The sequence below is a fragment of the Thalassophryne amazonica genome, chromosome 3, assembly GCF_902500255.1.
Source record: "Thalassophryne amazonica chromosome 3, fThaAma1.1, whole genome shotgun sequence".
In the NCBI taxonomy this organism is placed as follows: Eukaryota; Metazoa; Chordata; class Actinopteri; order Batrachoidiformes; family Batrachoididae; genus Thalassophryne; species Thalassophryne amazonica.
In genome coordinates, this window is record NC_047105.1 from 93,440,171 (window position 1) to 93,465,787 (window position 25,617).

Here is a 25,617-nt window from a genome sequence, read left to right on the forward strand (position 1 = left end):
AGTGTTGAAAATGACAGCAGTTCTGCAATACCTTGGAAAAGGGGAAGACCAAAAGGGCTCTCCCAATAAGAATCCAATGCTGCAGAGATCAGTGAGCAGTGAGGAGGAGTCAGGTGCTTATTGCATCTGATGGAAACATGAATTCACAGAAAAGGAGTCGAGGAAGGCCCAGGAAGGGGGGCAACACAGTGGGATCAGTGCCAAATGTGTCCTAAGGAATCTCAGAAAGAGGGAGGGGAAGGCCCAGAAAGAGTGGAAAGAGGAGCAGAGATTACCAAATGGTGACAGATGTTCACAAGTTAAGTAGATAAAGTTTAAAAAGTTTGTTCAGGCTCTTATTTGAGTAAATGGCATAAGACATTTTACTTATTATGCTAAACTGCTATGTAGAATTTATTGCAGAATTATTCTGTAGTTGTAATTCAGTTTTCAGTTGTAGTGTTTGTCCATTTTAGTGTAACACACACAAGTTGGGTTCCTCAATTTTTTAGGGAGTGACTCTGAGGAAGTAATAATAATAATAAACATCCCTGACATCAGGGATGAATGTGAGGCATTATTGTAAAGTGCTTTGAGCGTCTGATGCAGATGGAAAAGCGCTATATAAATGCAGTCTATTTACCATTTTAATGTTTACAGCTAAGTAAGTAGCTCACTATTATTAATGTTAGCGGCAAACTTGCCAATTAGCTTACAGAGATGACTGTCTCTCTTCGTCAGAATCAGCCATAGCATGTTTCCTTCTCAGATGCTCCTGCATTGCCATTGTAAAGCCGTGGACAGTAAGTTCTGCTTTGCAGATTTTGCATTACACGTTTTTCTCGTTAATTTGGTCAAAATGTTCCCAAACATTTGAGCTTTGTTGCCGGCTAGCCGTGATATTGTTTGGGCATAACTTTTCCAGTGACATCACGGCTCACCCGGATTACCGCTACTGTGTATGTGTGTCAAGGACAGAAAGGAAGCAGAAGATACAGCAGCAGCTTTGAGAGAAAAACAAAGCTTAAAAAAATAAACAATGTAGATTATTAAATTAGTCGTTGACGATTTTGATAGTTAACATAATCATGACTAGTTGACTAAACATGGCAACCCTATTACCTAGACATAGTTAGGTGGAGCATTAAGTGATTTTAACCTAACTCCATCCTTAACCTAATCTGAACAATCAGAACCTCAACATTCATTCATTCAACAAACAGCATTCTTTTCAGGGGGGAAAAAATACAAAAAATATTTATATCCGACAAACACTTAATCCCAGGTTTTCAAACAAACAGTCTGGTGCCTTTCCCATGATATAATAAAACCACTAAAGCCACTCAAACCTGGCTGTATTTGGCACCATTTCACTTTCCAATGGCTTATAACCCAGTGCACCTTAGCTGAGTTCCCCAAGCAGCTCTCACCTGACTATTTTTTGGTGTACAGTGCTCTTGAGCAGGCACACAACTCAACAAAAGTTAGGAAAAGTTATTTATGATTTTTGTCCAACAGTTTGGTGGACAACCAACCACACTCGACTCAGGACAGCACAGTCCATACCAGTGCAACTGACTGGATTTGGCGATAGCTTGGGGGAGTTCTTGCTGTGCTCTGTGTGAATACTGGATTGCAAAACTGTCAGGGTGAGGCGGCATATATTCTAAATCTCACCCAATGTCTTGGTTTGCTTCTGTTTTCCCCTCTAAAATTTTGCTAGAACTTTTAAAACATCTGCCAAGGGTTCAGCCTCTCCTATGGACCAGCATGGAAATTATTGATATATCTTTTGAAAATGAAAAAAATGTCATTCGAGTTAACAAAAACATGACTTTTAAGCACTATGCGAGAATTTCATTCATCTAACACTGTGGTTTGAACCAATGTGCTAATTGATCCATTCGTTCAATTCAGTATTGAGCTGTTGGTGTGCTAGGTGGAATAAAACCATTCAACCTCCTTTTTATTTTGTGGCACAGTGAGTCGCAGCTCTTTATGGAAATAAGGGGAAATGATGAACTGAACCAATATCAGGAAGTCTTAATGAACAATCAACAGAATGAAATGCCCAAAAGGAGCAGAAAGTGACAGTGAAGGATGACCGCAATCAACACAAAGTGAGCTGAATGAGTCCAAATGTGTGTCATTCCTTCACGAACTCCTGAGAACTTTGACTAAAATTGCCAAATGAACAAATCTTTTTCAGCAAAAGGATCCTAGACAGGAACAAGCTTTTTCATCTTAAGTGGAAAAAGGAAGCTGTACATCCCAACTACATAGCTATAATTAGGGAGCATCAATAACTTACTCAACAGCTGCCGGTATTTTAAGGAGTGTCAACTTGGTATACCAAAAAGTGTATTTTCTGCACTCAAAGTCTTAACTAGGTTAGATATAACATGACAGATAAAACAATTATGCCACTGTTTCAGTCAGTGGCTTTACCTGCAAATAAAATCAGCTAGTTAAGTGTCCAAACTGATTGAGCGCTTTGCCTGGTACCATATGTGGTGCTCTGTTCCTGATTGTGCCATCTCAGGCTTTCACCATGTGAACTACCTCCACTTTATTGGATTATCTTCTGTCCTCCATGGGTTTGTAATTGCATTCAACTGATGTTGTGTATTTAGGAATAGAATTGCGTCAGTCCCTGCAGCACTCCCATCCCTGAATCCCCTACTACCTTGAGGGGGAGTATGCCGACACCAGCCCGAGGATAAGAAGTCATATGACAACCAGGAGGCCCCTGATAAGCAGAATAATGGAGAGACCTCTTATTCTGCTTACACACCGTATCCTGCTGTATTTGTTTTTGGTTTCTCTCTGATTCACACTTTTCAATTCCTTTTTTTTTCCTTTTTCTTCCCTAGTTCTTGTTCCGAGAGTGACAAGAAAAACAGCAAATGTTTCTTTGTATTTGGCCTCGCTGGGAGAGGGAAATGAAGGGCTGTCAAAGGGGGACTCGTATTTCATTTTGTCCATAATTTATGGTGAGACGGGATTTAGGAAGGGACAGCGTGCTAACATGCTGGTGCTTGTCATAAACATTCCCCATGAGTCATGAGCAACTGCAGGGGTACAAATCGATGGTAAACATGTTTCTCTTTGCTACACAGTGCAGCTGATGTAATTTTCACATCTTAAGTATTTGCAGATAAGCTGGCTTTAGTCATTGCGACAGCTTGGTGACACAGAGGGGCACCATGAACCGTATGGCCTACAGCAGCCAACGCAATGCTGTGTGTTTGTGAGTCACTCACCTGGTCACATACCAGGCAGTTTCTCACACAGTTATTACTAGAATGATGCAATTGTACCTCGATTGGTGGTTAGTCAAATGAGAGAGCAGAAATGGGTGTTAATATTCTCAATCAAGTGGTCATTCACTGACAGCTGATACTTTTTTCTTGAAGATTACATTCTGACATGACATATCACCAAAACGTAGCTCGTCTAACCTCAGCACGTCAGTTGTCGTCAGGTCCATAACTATTTTGACAATGGTACTTTTGTATTTACTTTGTTTTGTAATGTTGCCTCTGTAAACCACACAATACAGTTGAAATGAAGCAGTCATGACATTCTTGTCTTACAGAGTTTAAGTTTGCTGTTTGGTATGCTTATGTACTTTGGGTCAAGGATGAACACTGCAAAAATGAAGCGTTGATAGGACTACGATTTTTGGAGAAATTTGTGATATTATCTAAAAACAGTGAACAATGGACATTGTGCTGCAATGCACCATGAGACTTCAGGGTTTAAATGTCATTATTGTGATTCATGTTAGCTTACCACAGTGAAAAAAATGATACTTTGGATCAACTTAAAAACTTGATGTAATTTGTTACAGCTAATTTTTTTTAGTTTCTCACAAAGTATATTTATGATATGATGATATTTTGTAAAGTGTTTCCAGCAGATTTAAACTGGAAACCACAATTTTCCATTAGACCAATGTAAATAAGTACAAGGTCTGTTAGAAAAGTATCGGACCTTTTTATTTTTTTCAAAAACCATATGGATTTGAATCACGTGTGATTGCATCAGCCAAGCTTGAACCTTCGTGCGCAGAAACATCTGGAAAAAAATTGATGCAGCAAAGCTCCAAATTGTTCAGACATTTATTTGCAATAAAAAAACGACGAGAGGGTGGACCAGTGCTCACACAAAGCCTGCTCACAGGCGAATGACACAACCGTCAGGCGTGAAAAAACTCACGCATGCGCACGTAGGTTCAAGCTTGGCTGATGCAATCACACGTGATTCAAATCCATATGGTTTTTGAAAAAAATAAAAAGGTCCGATACGTTTCTAACAGACCTCGTACTTTGAATGAAGTGCACTGTGTTTCACTTTTTTCAGTGCAGTGTTGCTAGTGTTATTAATTTATTGTGTTTTTGTAGTTCAGTTGGTTAAAGTCAGTTTAGTTAAGTGTCATGTTGCAGTTACCATGAGAGAAAAATGAACTGTGTTTGATGTCTTCTGCCACAATTTCTGTGGATGTATAAAATTAAAGGCACCTGCTTGCAGCACAATGCAGAAGAGACAAAAAGCTGTGTGTGCATGTGTGTGTGTGTATAACTTTGATCACAGACAAATGGGGAAGAGCTGACATTTGTCGTTTCGTATGCCTATGTATTTTGGGTCAGGGATGAATGCTGCAAAATGGTACATTGATACGACTAATATTTTTGGAGAAACTACAGATACTGAACAATGTGATAATTACATCCTGGACTTACACGCCATTCAAGCAAGGGGCGGTAAATCATCAAAATATTAAAAGTGTGAGCCTGGTGAGTGATTTTATTTACTAAGTTCAATGTAAGTACATAATATAATTGTAAATATATTAAAAATACATGGATGACACAAGAAAGTGAAAACACTTATTTCCATTGTGGACCATTTAAAAATCAAAGGACAAAATAGAAATAATAATAAAATAATAATAATAACAGTGTGTATGTGATAACTAGAACCTAAAGAATTTATAAATTCATTAAGACAGTAAATTAACATTAGGGCTGAGTTCTTCTTCTAAAAACCTTTAAGGTCTAAGGTCTAAATTTCTAAAAACATGCTCCCAATTGGTATGCATGCAGACACATCGAGATTTGTGGCTGCCACTCTGGACAGCATCCAGCAGACAGACCAGTTCAATGAGATTCCACAAGAGAAAGTTATCGCCTTTTCACCTTTTTTCCTTTTTTTTGCACGATGTTGCATCTCTGCCTCCTTTTTCTATTTCATAAATACAACCCAATCAAGAATTTGTGGATGTCCATGAGCAACATGCTAGTATATATATCCCCATCCATCTTCTATACCCACTTACTCCAATTAAGGGTTACGGGGGGTGAGGTGGGGTACACCCTGGACAGGACACCAGTCGGTCGCAGGACCACATACAGATAGACAAATACATTCACACCCGCAAGCACACCTACGGACAATTTAAAGTTTCCAATTCACCGAACCTGCATGTCTTTGTATGTGGGAGGAAGCCGAGCACCCGGAGTGAACCCATGCAAACACAGGGAGAACATGCAAACTCCACACAGAAAGGACACAGGTGGGAATCGATCCCATAACAGGCATTTTTCTGAAACTTTGAGCTGAGTACCTTGATCAGAAATTCCACTGGCCACCTCAAATTTTCAAATTTCAAATTCATTGTTGATTTTTTTTTTTCCTGCAAATGAATGCCCAAACCTTATTAAATCATTCATCTGAACTAGTTTGAGATATTAAGACAAAAAGTCAGAAAAAACTAAGTTCATAGACCTGACATTTTGAGCAGACATGCTGCTCTGAGGACACCTGATTCTGTCAGATCTCAAGAGTGCAACCAAAATGTTCCTGATTAGTACTTGGCTGAGAGACTGTCTCAGAACACTCCGAGCTGTGAGCATGTTTCTCTCTGTCTTTGTTGAAGTTGTGTAAGAAAGTCATCCGGCTTCAAAGAAAGGTGCGATGAATCCCAGTACAGATCGGTACCGGTAGTGCTGTGGCAGGCCCAAGCCTCCAGGGGCAGATGATAACAAGATAATACAGTCGAGCTGAAAATTCACAGTTCAGAAAACGTATGAGCAGTACTGTAAGAATTGTTCACATTTGTGGTGGCTACAACAATGTTTACAGAGCATCTTGCCAAAATACAAGAATGTGTATATATGTGTGTACATATATATTTCAAACTATTTACAACAAATGGCATTTCCCTTGGTGTCAAATGTCTGATTAACATACACATTTCAGGAAACATTTGATGTATATCAAATACATTTTATATTAAGTTTGTCTGCTCATGAATCGGTTCTATGATCTTCAGAGTCATTGTCACTTTCATAGTCATAACTGTATTTAGTGCTTTCACAGGGCATGTAACAAATGCACTTCTCTGTATTGGGACCTCAAGGAAACTTTGTTTACAGTGTTTACACAAATAGCTTCACTTTTCAATGTACCTTATGGACTATAATGCAGCTTTTTGTACCATAAAAGTCTCAAAGCATTTCATGCTGTTCTTCAGTGGGCACTTTTTATTGCCATATATTGTCCTGCAACTATTTGAAGGGTGAAAAAGGTTAAAGGGATATATAACCCCAATTCCAGTGAAATTGGGACATTGTGTAAAATGTAAATAAAAACAGAATACAGTGATTTGCAAATCCTCTTCAACCTATACTCAATTGAATACACCACAAAGACAAGATATTTAATGTTCAAACTGATAGACTTTTTTGTTTTGTGCAAATATCTGCTCATTTTGAAATGGACGCCTGCAACACATTTCAAAAAAGCTGGGACAGTGGCAACAAAAGACTGGGAAAGTTGATGAATGCTCAAAGAACACCTGTTTGGAACATTCCACAGGTGAACAGGTTAACTGGAAACAGGTGAGTGTCATGACTGGGTACAAAAGGAGCATCCACAAAAGGCTCAGCCATTCACAAGCAAAGATGGGGTGAGGATCACCACTTTGTGAACAAGTGTGTGAAAAAATTGTCCAACAGTTTAAAGTAGACCTGCATTGAAATAAATGCAGTCAGATCTTTGGACCAAAAAAATGACTTATATTCAAGGTTGGGTAGGATTACTTTGAAATGTAATCCAAAAGTAATCAGATTACAAGTAATCCAATGTACATACATACATGTTATCCACATGTATTCTTTCAAAGTAATCCTACCCAACATTGGTTATATTTACACATAAGACCCTTCTGAATGTAGTAATGTAAATCTGCAAGTCCAGATCTGTCATTCAACGGAGAAATCTTCATTTAAAAATGACAAATTTACAGCTAAAATTTGGCCTTCCGCAAAACTGTCATCACATCCGGGACGTTGTTGAGACGCAAGAGAGAAGACCCTATCCCAGCATGCATTGCGCGCGCCAACTGTAATTTGTGGATTTACGTCAGTTTGCATCTCTTACAAAAGCACCTTTTTATTGTCTTATACGGAAGGCTCGACTTTTTTTAAAACTTCATATTGTCTTGCGGTACGTTTGGTGAGTACACATTTCTTTTATTTTTGCTTGAAAATTATTTTTGGGGACTTTTTCATACGCCCATTTGATTGAGTGGTGTCGCATTGAAAATCTACTGTCTTTAGCCTCCGGTGTTACCGTTGCGGGGTACGGATGCGGGACCCGCAAAGAATCCAAATCATTAAAAAGATACAAACCTCTCTCAGTGGCCACGGAGCTCTGCGGCTGCGGTTACTGAGACCGTGCGGCGCTGCAGATTTTTCCGCAAGAAGTCTATCCTTGCGGGCTGCCGGAGCGCTCCGCATCAAAACAGCAAGTGTAGTCTCTGGACGTGTTGCCAAGTTGGCCGCACCTCCATTCAGTAGACAGGAAAGTGGTGCCGGAGTCGACAGCAGACACAGGGGCGGTGTGAGTGGCCCGCTGCGGCATTTACTGAGCCCGCAGACTCGGTAAACACATCGGGGGCAGTGAGAGCAAGGCGTCGGGGAAGAACGTCGCCCGCTGTCGATGTCGCCGCTGATCTGAGCATGCAGAGCTGTATCTCACATTCATTGTAGCTTACTTTTGGATGTTGAAACCAGAATGTGTATAACAGTACCATTACTAACAGATAAAATCAATTTCAATTGAGAAATAGCTAGTATTGCATTCACTCAACGTGCGGGATCAGACTGAAGGCGTTAGCGCTCTGTCTTCTCCCTCACATCACGGCAATGTCCCAGATGTACAAACAGTTTTCGCGGAGGGCCAAATTTTAGCTGCAAATTTGTCATTTTTAAATGACGATTTCTCAGCTCAATTACAAATTTGGGCTTGCAGATTTATTTTACTGCATTCATAAGGGTCTTATAAATACATATCAGCTATTTCTTTCTGAGATCTGACCACATTTATTTCAATGCAAGTCTACTTTAAGAACAATGTTTCTCAATGTTCAACTGCAAGGAATTTAGGGATTCCATTATCTACAGTCCATAATATAATCAGAAGATTCAAAGAATCTGGCGAACTTTCTACATGTAAGCGTCAAGGCCGAAAACCAACACTGAATGCCCGTGACCTTCAATCCCTCAGTCGGCACTGCATTAAAAACCAACATCATTGTGTAAAGGATCTTACCTTGTGGGCTCAGGAACACTTCAGTAAACCACTGTCAGTTAACATAGTTCATCGCTACATCTACAAGTGCAAGTTAAAACTCTACCATGCAAAGCGAAAGCCATATGGGAGTGTGTTAGTGCCCATGGCATGAGCAACTTACAAATCTGTGATGGCACCATCAATGCTGAAAGGTACATCCAGGTTTTGGAGCAACACATGCTGCCATCCAAGCAGCGTCTTTTTCAGGGACGTCCCTGCTTATTTCAGCAAGACAATGCCAAGCCACATTCTACACGTGTAACAAGAGTGTGGCTTTGTAGTAAAAGAGTGCAGGCACTAGACTGGCCTGCCTGCAGTCCAGATCTGTCGCCCATTGAAAATGTGTGGCGCATTACGAAGCACAGTATACGACAACAGAGATGGTTCATCTTTCAGCAGGACAATGACCCTAAGCACACAGCCAAGATATCAAAGGAGTGACTTCAGGACAACTCTGTGAATGTCCTTGAGTGGCCCAGCCAGAGCCCAGACCTGAATCCGATTGAACACCTCTGGAGAGATCTGAAAATGGCTGTGCACCAACGCTCCCCATCCAACGTGATGGAGCTTGAGTGGTGGCACAAAGAGGAATGGGTAAAACTGCCCAAAGATAGGTCCACCAAGCTTGTGGCATCATATTCAAGAACACTTGAGGCTGCAATTGCTGCCAAATGTGCATCAACAAAGTATTGAGCAAAAGGTGTGAATATTTCTGTACATGTGATTTCTTAGTTTTTTATTTTTTTAATAAGTTAGCAAAAATTTCTTGTCATTATGGGGTGCTGTGAGTAGAATTTTGAGGGGAAAAATAAATCCAATTCCTTATTGATTCCCTTATCAATACCTCTTGTGAAAAGTTGGTTTTTCAGGTTTTCTATGTCAACAACATTTTATTGAGTCTTAAACTAAATAAATATGAAATTTTTCACTGGATCCTTGATCTCGGGACATAAATAGAAATAAACAATTGTGTAGTTTTTGTCAAAAGTATTTCCTTTCAGACATTAATGGCACAAATGTAACTCCATACATAGCCTCTGAGCTGAGCTCAGCTGGCTGTGCTGCATGCAGGATGTAATTCATAAAAAATGCAGGACGTCTCATTTTGGGAGGAAAAACAAAAACATTTTGATCGATTGTAGTTTATTGTTTGTATTACAACGTTTGTAAAGAGGTGTCATTTGATTTAAAGTGGGTTGCACAGCATTTGGAGCTGTGCGAATGGAACGGAGGACGATTCTTGTTTCTTGCCCACAACAATGCAAGAGTTAGTAACTTTAATCCACACAAAAGAGACTCATGAATGACGCCTTTAAATGGGTTTGAGAGGGGTTAAGAAGCGGACTTTCCACTTCAGAAAACCAGTGAAGCAGAGAACCAACGAAGCAGTGGATCGGAACACTGCTTCAATGGCTCAAGCTTCAAGCAGAGTTGAGCTGCAGAAGTGGTTGATTACAGACCCACTGCAGGGTCTGCAATCAATGTAGAGAAATGATCATTTTCCCGACAAACACCCTCAAAAACAACAGCTGCTCTGAAGGACCAATAAGGGAATCAATAAGTAAAAAGGCTATTGATTTCAGTGGATCGAATCATTTCTTAATGATTCTCAAAAAGAACCCTTTCAATAATAGCATGGAATGACCGTGACTTTTGGAGTTTCTACTTCAGTGCCTGGATGAGTTCCAGAATGGCTTAAGGTGGAAATCACACTATCACAGATCGAGTAAACTGATTAGTAACAGATTGAAATAATCTTTGAATGTCACCTAATCTGATGGATGGATGACATCATATTTCATCTGGAAACACAAACAGCCACATTCAGCAGAACAATTTTCTGGGTCTCAACACATGTATGCACACTGAGGTCCAGCCAGATTTGAGTGTTATTCACCAAGATCTGAAAGCAAATGTGGCTAGAATCTGGCTCGCTCTGGGATCATGACATCATACTTCCACAGTACATTTGTGCACTGACAGCATCTTCTCCACTGTGCCAGCGTTTAGTGGCATAGTGGACTGCAAGGACAGCAACCTTCTTTCTCTGCGATGCCTTCTTTCCAAGAGACTCCACTGAGTGTATGCTGATGTCCAGATAAAAACACAGCCATGCTGACTTTTTCCTTCAGTTTGTCTGACCTTGGTGAAAGAAACACCAACACTGCATGTTGTTGCATCGGAAACTGTCCTCTCTCCCATTGTGCTGAATTCACACCCGCACCAGAGCTTTGGCCAATCAGAAGCCCAGTCTGAAACATCAGACAACCACAGGATATGAATGCAAGAGTATCTTACACTGAAAAAAAATTAAAGCAACACTTTTGCTTTTGCTGCCATTTTTCATGAGCTGAACTCAAAGATCTAGAACATTTTCTATATACACAAAAGACCTATTTCTCTCAAATATTGTTGTCAAATTTGTCTAAATCTGTGTTAGTGAGCACTTCTCCTTTGCTGAGTTAAACCATCCCACCTCACAGGTGTGGCATATCAAGATGCTGATTAGACAGCATGATTAATGCACAGGTGTGCCTTAGGCTGGCCACAATAAAAGGCCAATCTGAAATGTGCACTTTTATCACACAGCACAATGTCACAAATGTTGCACGTTTTGAGGGAGCGTACAATTAGCATGCTGACTGCAGGAATGTCCACCAGAGCTGTTGTCTGTGAATTTAATGTTCATTTCTCTACCATAAGCCGTCTCCAAAGGCATTTCAGAGAATCTGGCAGTACATCCAACCAGCCTCACAAGCACAGATCATGTGTAACCACACCAGCCCAGGACCTCCACATCCAGCATGTTCACCTCCAAAATCGTCTGAGACCAGCCACCTGGGCAGCTGCTGCAAATATCAGTTTGCAGACCCAAAGAATTCCTGCACAAACCATCTCAGGGAAGCTCATCTGCATGCTCATTGTCCTCATCGGGGTCTTGACCTGTCTGCAATTTGTAGTTGTAAATGAGTTGAGTGGGCAAATGCTCACATTCGATGGCGTCTGGCTGCTGATCAACTCTATGCGAAGGAGATGTGTTGCACTGTGTAAGGGAACTGGTGGTCAACCAGATACTGACTGGCTTTCTGACCCCTCCCCCCAGACCCCTCAATAAAGCAAAACGGCACATTGCAGTGGAACAAAATGTTGCATTTATATTTTTGTTCAATGTAGAAGTAACTAACACATACAGGACAAAACGGTAAACAAACATGCACCCACTTGGAAAGCTCTGAGCAGACACAAAACTTTCTGACGGATGGATGCATCAGCGGACAAGGAACGCATTTAATGAATGAGAAAAGAACTTATACAGAAAAAGAACAGAGACAACCAGGTGTCAAGATATTGTATACTTTACTCATATGCTTCCTCAATCTATCATCAAGTGACAGACACTTTAGCCCTCCAGTGCCACCAAAACATTTTAGGGTTGAAGTGTGGTCTTTTTATGTGATCCTCATTAAAATATACAAGAATTATCCAGGCTCAGTGCAATCTAGGATGAAGAGTGCCAATCAACTGGGCTAGCTAGCATGCTAACAACTGTAGTGCACTAACAGCAACAGCAAAGATGACTCAGCAGATCTTGAAAATCACCACCCTACTTGACCTCCAGTTTGCTGCGCATTACCGACCATAAGCTCTGTATTACTTGGAACAAAGACAGCTTTTCAAGCTGGGAATTGCACCAGCCATAGGCAGTATATCATAAAGCACAACCTGTCTGCTAATCACAAATTACAGCCAGACTCACCTATAGCCCTGATCCAGCGCTCTCCATAGAGAATCCAGGGCCAAGGAGAAGAAAACCACCTCCTGCCAAGTCCCCACAACTCCTCACTACAAGGTGCTTATAAATTGACATCCTCACAGATAGGTCAAGGTTTTGAGTTGGTCGTGACCTCACTTCATTAATCTGAATGATGTAGGGGCCTTGGTTAAAAGGCTGTTGGGTCAACCCTCAAATGGGACCCAACAAACTCCCACCCCCACCAACCACCCGCTTTCTGTCCCTTTCTCTACTTCTCTGACTCTCTCCTCTTCCATCTCTCTCAACCTCACGTACCATTTTCAGTTCCCGCTACAGTTACTCTTACCCGGAGTCACTACAACAGAGAGAGAGAGAGATGGCAGGGGGTGAAACAGCCAATCAATAAATCAATATGTTTTGTACCACTAAGATAGGGTAAGCTCGCTCTTTCAAAGCTGTGCCTGCACACACACACACACACACACACACACACACACACACACACACAAGCACATTTCATTCAGCATACACAAAAACAAAATAAAGGCTCAGGCCAGAATGCCCCTTGCCAAAAGACATTTTGTTGTTTTCGGGACATTCTTTTTTCCTTCATTCCATTTCCTTTTTTTGGATCATTAACCTATTGATTTTTGTTTCAACGGGTAAGTGGTGGTGGGGACCCCCTGGGAGCCAGCTGAAAACCTCAACAGAGTGGCCCCAGCAGGAGTTTCTCTTGTTGTGACAGGTTGCTCCCAAGGGCCACTGGGCCCTGTTAACTCTGCAGGGGAGAACTATCGCCTGAAATCAGTCATTCTGCCTCATCTTCCCCCGCCACTCCTCCATAAGACAGTTCCTCTGAATAAATATAGATTTCTTCTGACTAAATGCCTTTGCATCCACAAGACACACCAAGCTGTGCATTTAGCCATAGACTGAGATTCTGATCCAAGCAGAAATTCTTGGACTGTGCAGGCGGTCAGTATTCTTCATAGATTTTAAAGGATGTAAAAACTTGGCTTGAGTAAGTGCTTTCTCTCCCCATGTCCAATATTTTTAAATCCGTGGGGGTGGCGAGGGTAGAAGGTAAAGCTGAAGGCATACGGTAACGCAAATGTTGGCAGTCCAGGATTCAACTGGCCAACAGCCAGCAAGATATTACAGTCAGATATATAGTAACACAGATGGATGCACTCAGCCTAAAGAGGCTGACATATTGGCCAGTGCTGTCATAAGAATGACATAATACCTATCCTGACAGGTAATGAAAATAAAGCCCACACTGCCGCACAGTTGCATAAGCACTTTAACTTTAGCTCATATAACGTAAAACATCGTCACTGACACTCTGGATATCCTGAAGGAAGATTTCAGAGTGCTTAAATTTTAAAGGTGGAGGTCTGACAATAGGAATAGATCCCCTGATGTTGTGTAAATGTTATGTAACTCTTGATTATCATCACATCCAGTGGGTTCTGTGATGTGACAATGTGGGATATGGATGTACTTCTGCTTTTAAATGTTTCTCTGGAAAAGAAATTGCTCATTAAGTCAGGAGGTCACTGGACAGAGTTGTTTGGTGATGCCAGTATTTCTACAGGAGAAAGAAGGTCCAAGCATTGAGGGTTCTAGTGCTTCCTGTCTTACTGTATGGTTGTGAGACCTGGACACTAACCAGTGACATAAGGCAAAGAATGGATGTCTTCCGTACTAGGTCTCTACTAAAGGTCCTTCGCAACCAATGGAATGACTTTGTGTCAGAGGACTGATTCCTTAAGAAGGCACAGATGACATTTTGACACATATTTTGACACAAAGGATTGTTTTCACAGAACATCAATATGTGAGAAGTTGGGTAGCTCCTTTGCATCACTATGTGATGCACTGGGAAACACGAACCCAAACGTTCAACCATGAACATAACCACAATGGAAACATAGATGGATGTTCTTTGATGACAAAGACAACAAGCTGATAGTTTTGTCTGTTATCAGAGAGAAATGGCACTCCTGTGACAAAACAGACATCTCTCCAAGATACAAAGGGGCTAGCTAACTCATCACATAGTGGCACAAAGGGGCACTGACCAAACATCCATATGTGATGAGTTGGGAGTGAGAATGTGTAGGACCATCAGCTATGATATGTTGGCAGAGGTGGAAAAGTCCCATCATGTATTGCTTCTATCTGTGTACCTAAAACCGTGATTTTTACTGATTAGCTCACCTACTGGCCTGAAACGTTATACTAATTAGACCTAATGAGCTGGTTTAGTGGCTGGATGGAACAAATAGGTGGCAGAACGTTTACTCACCAATGTCAGGGTTGTCCATTTCTTCATTTTAGGGGAAGTAACTTATGCCAGACTGGCATTCTGTCCAAGAGGGAGCCAGTTTCCTTTCACCATCAAAACACCCACTGAACATTAAGTTCAATCTCCTAACAAAGCTTGGTGGCACTGATTCTCATGTTAGTCACTGTAAAACATTCACACATTTGAAAAGCACATGAGGATGGATACTGGAGTAGTTCAAAGGTGTCGCTCCTTGATTTTTAATATGATGCAGAGTGAAGCATGTGTACTTCCTGTTTTCGTGTTACTGCTTTGTGATAAAAGCTCCTACAACTTTTCCCTGTTTTTTTTTTTCACACAAGGTCGCCACAGCAGATTCGAGATGGTTCTGCATTTTGATTTGGCATCCGTCCATCAGGAAGGGCATCCAGTTTTACACTGGATGCCCTTCTTGATGCAATCCCATTTCTCTTTGTGATAAATGCAATGTGAATACCATATATTATAGCATATACTGTATTTGTATATATATATATATATATATATATATATATATATATATATATATATATATATAAACCGTGAGAGCTGACATTTGCCGTTTTGTATACTAATGTATTTTGGGTCAAGGATGAACGCTGCAAAAATGGAACGTTAATTTTTTTGGAGTAGCTATGGATGTTAGCTAACAACACTGAACAATAGATGTTGCTAACTACTTTCTGGACTCACATGTCATTCCAGCACAGGGCGGTAAGTCATCTTTGTTTTAAAAGTGTTTGTGTGGTGAGTGATTTTATTTAGTAAGTTCAATGTAAGTACTTAATATAATTGTAAATATGTTAAAAATACATGGATGGCACAAGAAAGTGAAAACACTTATTTCCATTGTGGTCCATTTAAAAATCAAATGACAAAATAGAAGTAAAAATAAAGTAATAATTGTAATAATAGTGTGTATATGATAACAAGAACCTAAACAATTTATAAATACATTAATACAGTAAATTACCATCTAAAATTACATAATTAACAGGAAATAAAAAGGTTGAGTTCCTCTTCTTCATTCTGTTCTCCACTCAGATTGCAATAGCCAAACACAGATTAGCCTTTCTGTCCATCATTTACCTGTATTTTGGCATGCTTGGTGCCAGAAAGTTATGTTGGATCCAAAAGGATCCAAAAAGGCTAGGACCAAAAGTTATATTGGATCAGTTCCCACTGACCAATAGCGTTAGAGCTTACTGCCAACAGCTAGCCAATCAGAGCGCGGCATACGAAGGTCAGGAACTAGCTGACAATATAACTTATCTTCATCCAATATTTCTCTATGTTGGACTCCTTACCATCCATTATTTGTATAATATATTTGTATAATATATATATAGAGAGAGAGAGAGAGAGAGAGAGAGAGAGAGAGAGAGAGAGAGAGATAGATAGATAGATAGATAGATAGATAGATAGATAGATAGATAGATAGATAGATAGATAGATAGATAGATAGATAGATAGATAGATAGATAGATAGATAGATAGATAGATAGATAGATAGATAGATAGATAGATAGAGAGGCTTTTTTCTTTCTTTTTTCACTCTGGATAATAGATCTGTTGAAAGGCTAGGACCTTGGGACATTTTGGTGCCACTGTGGTGTGGAAGAAGGGAAATATGCTGTAAATACAAGTAATACAGCTCCAAAATCAGATTTGTTTTTGCACTGTAAACACCCCATAACTCTGCCCAGCGTAAATCCCTTAGTGCATAGCGTGAAATCTCCAATCGTTCCATATGCAAACTACATTGAATTTGAAAGTAAATTTTGCTAATTCATTCCCATAGAGAGGCATAAAGGTGGCGTGCATCTATAAAAGCAGTGTAACCTGAGCATAACTCTTGTGAAAAGCCCTTTGTGTGTGGTGCAGTCTCTGAATGCTCTGAACGCTGGTCTTCCAGATGGGGGTAGCGCTACCATTTTGCTAATGTTTAAGATGTAACATCTGAGACAGTGTGACATCAAATGAAATCAGTATTCCATTCAAGGGATCCTGCCATCTGGACTAACCAATCAAGTCAATAGTGTAGCAGATAACTGAAACAATCCTTCAAGTTGTGATACAAGCATCAAATTCGGCACAAATACACCTTAGACATTACTCTTTTGAAAAAAAAAAACGACTGGCCAATTGAATTTTCAACAGGCGGCCAGGTAGGGGTCAACTGAAGGATTCTATTGGATTGGATTGGATTCTATGACATGGATTCTATAGAATCATTGGATTCTATGACATGTGACATATGTTACCCCATAACATAATAACTAAGCATGACACAAGGTGCAAACTAGTCCTTTTCTATTCCCCTTATCTGCTGCACTAAATTGTTGAACAGTCACTATGGGCCATCTAGTCCAGTCTAGTCAAATTCAAATTTGTGTCAAATTAATGTTATAAGTGGTATTATAAGTCTTAGTGTTATCAGTGTGTTATGTTATAACTGTGTTATGGGCTGCTGACAGTGTGTTCAGCAAATCATTTGACTTAAACACAAAAACATTGGTATCACTGACAGAATGTTTACAAAATATATATTTACATTCAAAAATAAATGCATAAAAACCCAATGTGCAGTTGATGGTATTGTGAAAGCAAATGGATTTACATTTTTTGCATCATTATTATCACTGAGGTGGTCTCAAAGGTGTCTGATGTATCTTGGGTACATTTACGCATGGCCTGTTATGTGGGTAAGCTCAGTGTGGGGGGAAAAAATTTAATTAATTTGAGTCATTTATTGCCAGTTGTAAAGGGAATCTGTTTCAAAAGATGAGATAAATATGAAAAACTGCTGTGTTTTGGCACCATTCCTGCACAGTACATCAAAGCAGCATAGAAATGAAATTAACACCAAGGGAGCAGGACATATCAAGCAGAGGCTCTGCACAAAAACACAGAGATTTAAGCTAGTATCTCACTGGGCTGCGACAGCCTGCGAACAGCATCCACAAGGAAATTCGTACGCGAGGTTCGTAGCTGTTCAACGTCCCCTCAGCACAGTTGCAGAGAGGTGCCCACGCATTGATTTTTGAACAAACCAAAAACATGGCTGCAGTGAACTCCCTCTCCAAATTGTCAGGCAGGCACCTCATACCCCTCACCACATCATCTCTGCAACTTAGAACGTGCACAGCTTGTGAGACAACTTGTTGGGGTTGACACACACTTTTCCTTGTGTACGATTGAAAAGGAACAACTCTTCTGGAAATAACCAAACACTCCAGCAGCCTCCAGCCACCCGACTCTGCCTCTGGTTGGCCCCCACCTGATGTGCATGCACGTGAGCGAGCTGGACGTGTCCTGTCCAGCCACAGGCGAGCTGCATACTCCGTATTCACTGTAGTTATCTCTATTTATTTATTTATTTTATTATTTATTTATTATTCCGAGGACAGAAGATATAAGTTTAATGCTCCTAGTCAGCACACACCCCACATGCACGCCGTGCTGGACGGACAATGTCAGCACTCTGGCTTTATTCTTTTATTGTATTTATAACGGAGCACTTCCAAAGGATCACGGTTGCCCGCGCATCCTGTCCTGCCACAGATGAGCTGTGCCATCAGATGGAACTCAGACCAAATTTTCCCTTTTTATTTACATATTTTTCTGAGGACCACAGTCTAATGCTGCTGGGACAGCAGACTTCACCTGTGTGACAAACACGGACGAGGCATGTCTGTGAGGATGTGAATGGAACATGAGAGACGCAGCTCAGTCCAAATCATTCTGTAAGTCTGTGAGTGGTTGTTTATGCTTTTCTTATTCGTATTGTTTAAATTCTTTCTTTATTTATTATTTTCAGTGCTTTTTCTGCCTAAAGTCAGGGAATTTCACAGCCTCTTTCACATAATCTATATTATAATAGCCAAGTGGCCTCTGTATGTGTGCGTGCGTGAGTGCAATTTCATCCACGGACACAATGGGGAGAGCTGACATTTGCCGTTTTGTATGTTTATGTATTTTTGGTCAAGGATGAATGCTGCAAAAACAGAAAGTTGATAGGACTAATATTTTTGGAGAAATTAGCAATATTAGCTAACAACAGTGAACAATGGATGTTGTGCTGTAATGCACCATGGGAGTTTGGAGTTTGGGGGTTTTAAATATTGTTACTGTGGTTCATGTTAGTTTAACAGTGTTGTTAGTGTTATTGATTTGTTGTGATTTTGTAGTTCAGCTGGTTTAGTCAGTTTAGTTAAGTGTCATGTTGTCATTACCATGAGTGAGTTAAGTGTCATGTTGCTGGCACCATGAGTGAAAACTGTACTGCGTTTGATATCCTCTATCACCGTCTCTGTTTGTGGGTGTGTAAAAATAACATGCATGCGTGTGTATAACTTCGATCACGGACGAACTGGGGAGAGTTGCCATTTGCCGTTTGGTATGCTTATGTATTTTGGGTCAAGGACAAACGCTACCAAAACGGAATGTTGATAGGACTAATATTTTTGGAGAAGCTATGGTTATTAGCTAACAACACTGAACAATGCACGTTAACAATTACATTCTGAACTCACACCATTCCAGCAGGGGGCGGTAAATCATCTATATATTTAAAGTGTGCGTGCGTGCGTGTGTATGTGTGCGTGTGCGCGCGTGTGTGATTTTACTTAGCAAGTTCAATGTAAATACATAATATAATTTTGAATGCATTAAAAATACATGGATGACAAAAGAAAATGAAAAAACTATTTCCCTTGTGGTCCATATAAAAATCAAATGAGAAAATAGAAGTAATAATAAAATAAAATAATAATGATAATAATAACAACAGTGTATGATAACAAGAACCTAAATAATTTATAAATACATTAAGACAGTAAATTAACAATAAAAATTATATAATTAACAGGAAATAAAAGGGTGAGTTCTTCTTCAAAAACTGCTGTCTGGAACATTTGCAGGATCCCTAAGAAGGATATCATATCCAGCCTATACAATGAACGCTGTACATAGTGAGGGCAGAGTCTGTGATTGCTTCCCAATGAATACTGATGTTTGTCAGGATGTGGTCTGTCTCCTAATCTGTTCAGTGCTTGCACAGAATGGGTGTTGGGTAGGGTTGTGGAAATCAATAGGTTAGGTGCCTTTGTCAATGAGGAAAGGTTTACTGACTTTGACTTTATATAGATTATGCTGTCATCTTTGCGGAATCAGTGGATACCATGAGCGCAGTAATTGAGAAGCTGAGCATGAGTGTGTGGGCTTTTGATTTTCATAGATGAGACTAAAAACCTGGACTCAGTCACCAGAAGTGCATTTATATATCTTGAAACTGTTGGAATTATAGAGATATTCACTTATATCAGCAGTGACGTTAATATATGTGGGTTCTCTGCCTTTGAGATGGAGAGATGTTTAAGAAGAGCTTATGGAGTCTTGAGGTCAGTGGACAGAGGTGTATGGTGATGTTGATCTTTGTAGGAGAATGGCAGTCTAAGTCTTTATGGTCCTGAGCCCGGTTTCATGAAGCAGTCTAATCTTGTTTAGTCAACTAAACTCACTTAGTTGACTAATTTTTTGATGTTAGTCTTTGCACAAAGTGCTTAGTCGGCTAAAGTTTCACGTTAGGCGACTGAAGTTTTTAGCCTGGTACCAAGAAGGCTAATCTTATTTTCGTCGACAAAACTTCAGTGTCTTACCTCAAAAAAGGCAGCTATTGTACCACCAGCTGATGGAGGAGGAAGGAAGGAGAGACTTGTGGTGGGAGTGGGTGTTGTGGGACCAGAATAATCCATGGACGCTGAGGATTTTTTCATAGGATAGATCTGGTATTATAATGCCAGATCTATCCCATTAAAAAATCTTAAGGCCGGGAGCGCTTCTCCTCTGATGCGGTGGATGGCCATGTTTGTAGCAGAAGGACCAACCCAGAAGTAAACAAAACTGTTGCACATTGGAGGTGTTTCTTGGCAACAGCACTCATGAGGCTGCTATGCCTGTGAAAATCGTCAACTAACATAAGACGGCTAATCTACAAATTTAGCCGTCAATGTGTAACGGAGATTAGACGGATAATGTTGGGTGACTAACCTTCGACTAAGTGTTCTTAGTAGACTAAAAGATCAGACTGCTTTATGAAACTGGGCCCTGGTTCTACCTGTCTCGCTGTAAGGTTGTGAGACATGGATGCTAACCAGTGGCCTAAGGTGATGGCCAGATGTCTTTGATACTAGGTCTCTTCCAAGGATCCTTGGATAGCACTGGAATGACTGTGTCAAACAAAGTGTTGCTAGTGGAGATGAAGCTGATGTTTCTTCACTTGCATTGTGAAGAAACATCAGCTACACATACATGTTGGTCATATGACCATGATTTCGTAAACAGGTGTCTCAGTGCTGAAGAATCCAGTGACTGGAAAAGTCCAAAAGGATGGCTCTGTTTCACATGGCTGCAGTAGCTTGAACACTGTAAAAATGTATTGGTCAAATCAACCAATATATTGTTATACAAATAATGAATGTTTGTGAGTGCAATAGTAAGAATGAGTTGAAAGATGGGATGTTCTGTTCAATGAATGAAAAAATTTTTTCTTGGAGACAGTCTAGCCCACCAAATGTTTAGCTATTGTGTCATTACATTTCCCTGCCATTACCTCCCATCACCTGGCAACCTTGACAGCCGGACACGCCAAGCGAGTGGCCATTACCCTGAGAGCAGTAGACATTTTTCAGTACATATTTATATTTACTTATAAATATTACTTACAATTGTACAGTACATGTGCAGCTGTACTGTACACCTATTGTATCCTTTGTTAGCCGCTTCACAAGCAGCCTTTGAAATGGAACAGCCTAGTCATGCAGCCTTAGAAGCATGCAGTCTTGCAAGCATGCAGCCACTGGCACATTCAATGTCCTACTCATTTTATCATCATCCTACAATTTTCATCTCATCTTCAGCCATTTCTTCTTCATTTTGTCCCACTCTATTTGTGTGCCATGAAGAAGACAGCTGCAAATACTTAAAATGTTCAGTTTGGGGGGAAAAAACACAACAAACATTTTCCTTCATTAATAAATGAGATTGCCTTCCCCACTCCTCCAAAGCCTCTGCTCCATCTGGAAGCAGCCCTGAGCAGCTCAGTTCTCCCTCACTCCTCTTGGCTTATTTTTGCACCACATGTGCTCGTGCATGCGAGTGCAATTCTGCAGCCAGCCTGGAATGTGTAAATAATCGTGCCCGCACGTGGCCTCTGTGTGTTAAATCACGTGCATGTGTATATTTTGGATTCTAATGTGTGTAGGAGTGCGAGAACATTCACTTCACCCACCTGTGCGCGAGCTGGGAGCCAGCAGAGCTGGCGTACTGAAATATTCCCTGTTGTTTGTTTGGCAAATCCCATCAGGCAGATCTGACTCCGCTCATACACCATCTCCAACGCCGTTACGCCACACATCAATTTCTGCCCTCTCTCAGCTCTGCCCCTGATTACTCTGTACAGAAACAGACACAGACAGGAATGAGAAGTGATTTGATGGAAATATGTAGAAGAAGAGCAGACAGAGTGTTGATGGTCAACCTCAGACAATATCTATCGGAAATTCAGTTAAATTTAAAGTTTGCATTAAAAGCAAAGCTTCAGGTTTCTAATGAAATGCCGGGCTGCTAACCATAGATGGAGGGCCGCTAATAAACCACAGCACCCTTCAAAATCATGTTGTTGTATACAAATATATGCACACTCTAATACAAGTATGAGCTGTCAAAAGAGCTCAGTATCTGGACTCGTCTCATCCAAAGACTCAGTCTTGACTCAGTCTCAACAATCACTCCAAAATCCCAAAGTCTTGGACTCGACTCACACTCAAGCTTTAAGTTCTTTGTCTTGACTCTGACTTGATATAGGTGGTCTTGGCCCCATTCCTAGTCAGATCCCTATTAGTTTCTTTTTTCACAGTAAAGTATAAAATAGTTTCAATTCCAGAATGAAATCTGTTATGCACACGATCAGTACTTCCTGCACTACTGCACTGAGACGTCGATCAGATCACTACTTTATGATCTCAAAGCTGCCCGAGGATATCAGCATAGATTACTGATATGCCTGTACAGAGAGTGATTGTCAATGTTGTCTTCTGAACTTTACTTCCACAGTGTTTTTTCCTCATCCACACTAAAACGCACAGCCATCATTTTCACATTTTTTGTATGTATCTCTTGAGTATTTTCATTTTTCAGGTGTGATATATGTTGGCTTAGCATTTTAAAGTCAGAACATGGACAGAAAAAGTGTTTTCAGGTGGAGCTGGCTTGGTGCGGATGTGTTCGGGATCTGCTCGTATGCCCGTTGTCATTTTAGAGCAGAGTTAGGAGCTCGCCGCATGGGTGGAGGTTATGTGTTGCATAATTGCTCCCACAGGATTTTAACTAGCCAAAACAGACATGCATAACACCTCTGTACTACTTCCCTCTCTCTCTCTCTCTCTCTCTCTCACACACACACACACACACACACTTTCTTTTTTTCTCTCTCTTTATATTTGTTCTGCCTTGTAGCTTTGGCACTTCTCACTGCCATTATTTCTTCTTCCTGTTTTGAAATATATTCTTCTTTTAATAACATTCTCTGCCTCCCAATACAAGGGCGTGCTATTGTGAGTGACAGCTCATTACAACACAATCTCTCCTTAAACCCCCCCCCCCCCCCCCCGCCAATCGAACCCCATGAGACGGTACGTGCATGTGCTCAAAAAGCAGCGTGCATGTGTGCATTTTGTTTTTTTTTAACATGAAAGCGTTGCGTTTTCTTGCCACGTATATCCGCGGCGTGTGTCTTTCCGTGTGGCCGTTGTTGGCGCTGTAAGGTGTCTCCCATACAGACGTGCACAGGCGCCTTTCTCTCTATTCATATGATATGCTGCTCATGAATACTGCAATTATGGGGAAGCTGGACGTCGTCTGTCCACCTCAGTGATGTGTGGAGAAGGGGACATGGGGGGGATGGACATGAAACGATTGCAGCAGCTTCAGAATACAAAAGCATTTGAAGATTTTTTTTAGATTTATTCATTAGTTAAATAAAAAGCAAAACCCCAGTGATGGCATGCCAGTACCAGCTGTGATTTATGTTGAACTCTGGACAGAGAAAAGTAGAATTTATGGCGTTCTTGTCCGGCCTAATCTACACTACATGCTGCAGAGCCCAGGCAGAGCAGAGCGAGAGGCGAAAAACGGTCCTTTCTCTCACTTATTAACCAACTCCATCTCATTTTGTCCTTGCCTCTTTTATTATTATTTTTTTTGTGACCACCCACTGTAAGCACCTGCACACTCACAATTACACTCCGAAGTGTGCAGTCGCACAAATGCATGCATGTGCACACACAAACTAGGAGCTGCTCAGCCCCTCAGCGACACCTTTGTTTCTTTTTCTCACCGACTTTCTCACACTTTTTAATTCTCTCTGTCTTCGTCTCTTTCTTTCGCTCGCTGCCTCGCTCCGCACCTCCGCCCTCAACTGCCTCCACTTATAGATCTTTTCTTTTTATAGTCAAAGTCCCCATGGCAACATCAGAGTTGTTGATTGCCGAGGTGCTGTATGTCTAATTATGTAACTATCGCAAGGGGTTGTGTTGTTTGCGTGCAGCCTATTTGTGATCTGTCATCACCTTTACTTTTATTTTTTGGGGGGGGAATTGAGCCGTGCTGTGGCATTTTGGCTGTTTTTAAAGCCGATGCGCTGCTGATAACGTACATGCGTGCAGATCTAACAGGTTTTGATGGGGTAAAATCATTGGCACGGGGGTGAAGGGGGGCACCAATGATGTGCTTTTTCAATCCAGTTATGGTGTGGCAACAGAATTCTAAAACCGTCAATTCCTATTAAAGTGTTCACAGGAAGCGTAAATGCTGTCTTCTTTCATTCAAACATCGATCCGTATGCAGGTAGAACACTGAAACGAAGTGCAGGAAATGGGGGGAATGACATTTTCTCCTGTAACCTACAGCGCGGGAGAAGATTGGGGGGGGCAGGGTGTGACACCGTGTTCAACAACAAATGCCGAAAAGAGATGAGGTGCAAAATAATAAGATGTAGAACAAGAATAGAGATGAAAACACAAAGAGCCTTTTGCGTGCCGACTCGCTCATTCAAAAAGGCTCGAACGCCGTCCCACCAGCGCGAGCGTTGAGGCTGCCTGCCAGTGAACGAAGGAGAAAACAGGAGGAGAAAAAGAAGAGGTGGGCTGGTGTGAAACGGATCAAACAATGGATGTGAGAAAAGCATTGCGGGCGGAGGAGTGAGGGAGTGTGATGAGCTGGAGTTTTCAAAATGCCTGTGTCTTGTAACTAGTTCTCAACAACAAGCCGACTCACGAAAGCGCAGAGATGGTATTCAGGTGAGCTGATTTTTACGAGCGTTTCAGTGAAGGTGTGAGCAGTGATCACAGCTGGACGGAGACACCTGCCTCCGTTTGGGATCTCGGTGTTGGCTTTTCAGCCACTTTTGTGGTGATGTAGTGATCTCAGCAGACAGTGCTGGGACAGCAGCGCAGGGCGAGCAGCAGCATATAGAAATGACGGCGACTGCAGTTTTCACTCAGGCACCGACTTTAAGGAGAGGACAGCAAAAGTCCTTCATTCTGTGATGGACTTACTGTGCTGGTCATTATTACTGGCACATCAGGGTTTTAAGCGCAGAGTTTAAAATATGAAAAATATATAAATGAACCACTTTAAAAGAATCAGGGTGAGTTTAACGCGTTTACTGCCACGTCGACAACTTTGTACTTGCTGATGAATTATACCTTAGGTGTAGTTTTTTGGGCCAACTGATTCTGCTCTTTTTCCCTCTATCCGAGGTACAGACAGCGGGTCTATGTTTTGAATGGACAATGCCTCGGGAACAGGCCCGCAGACACCATGAGGACTGCTGGATGACCCCTGCCTGTGGGAT

General features: G+C 41.1%; 1 protein-coding gene and 1 long non-coding RNA gene across 3 annotated transcripts in view; one reads left to right on the plus strand and one right to left on the minus strand.

Annotated features, from left to right (window-relative positions):
- The window catches only part of celf4 (CUGBP, Elav-like family member 4), a 315,229-nt gene that overhangs the window by 196,626 nt on the left and 92,986 nt on the right, over positions 1-25,617 (plus strand). The window lies entirely within an intron of this gene.
- On the minus strand, positions 201-14,492 carry LOC117507264. 2 transcript variants are annotated; one of them, XR_004559663.1, is made up of 3 exons: positions 14,411-14,492; positions 13,716-13,718; positions 201-211 (listed from the first exon to the last, which is right to left on the minus strand). It is a non-coding gene; the product is annotated as an uncharacterized LOC117507264 (long non-coding RNA). The 2 variants fall into 2 exon arrangements; XR_004559662.1 differs by lacking the exons at positions 201-211; positions 13,716-13,718 and adding exons at positions 1,342-1,352; positions 13,054-13,056.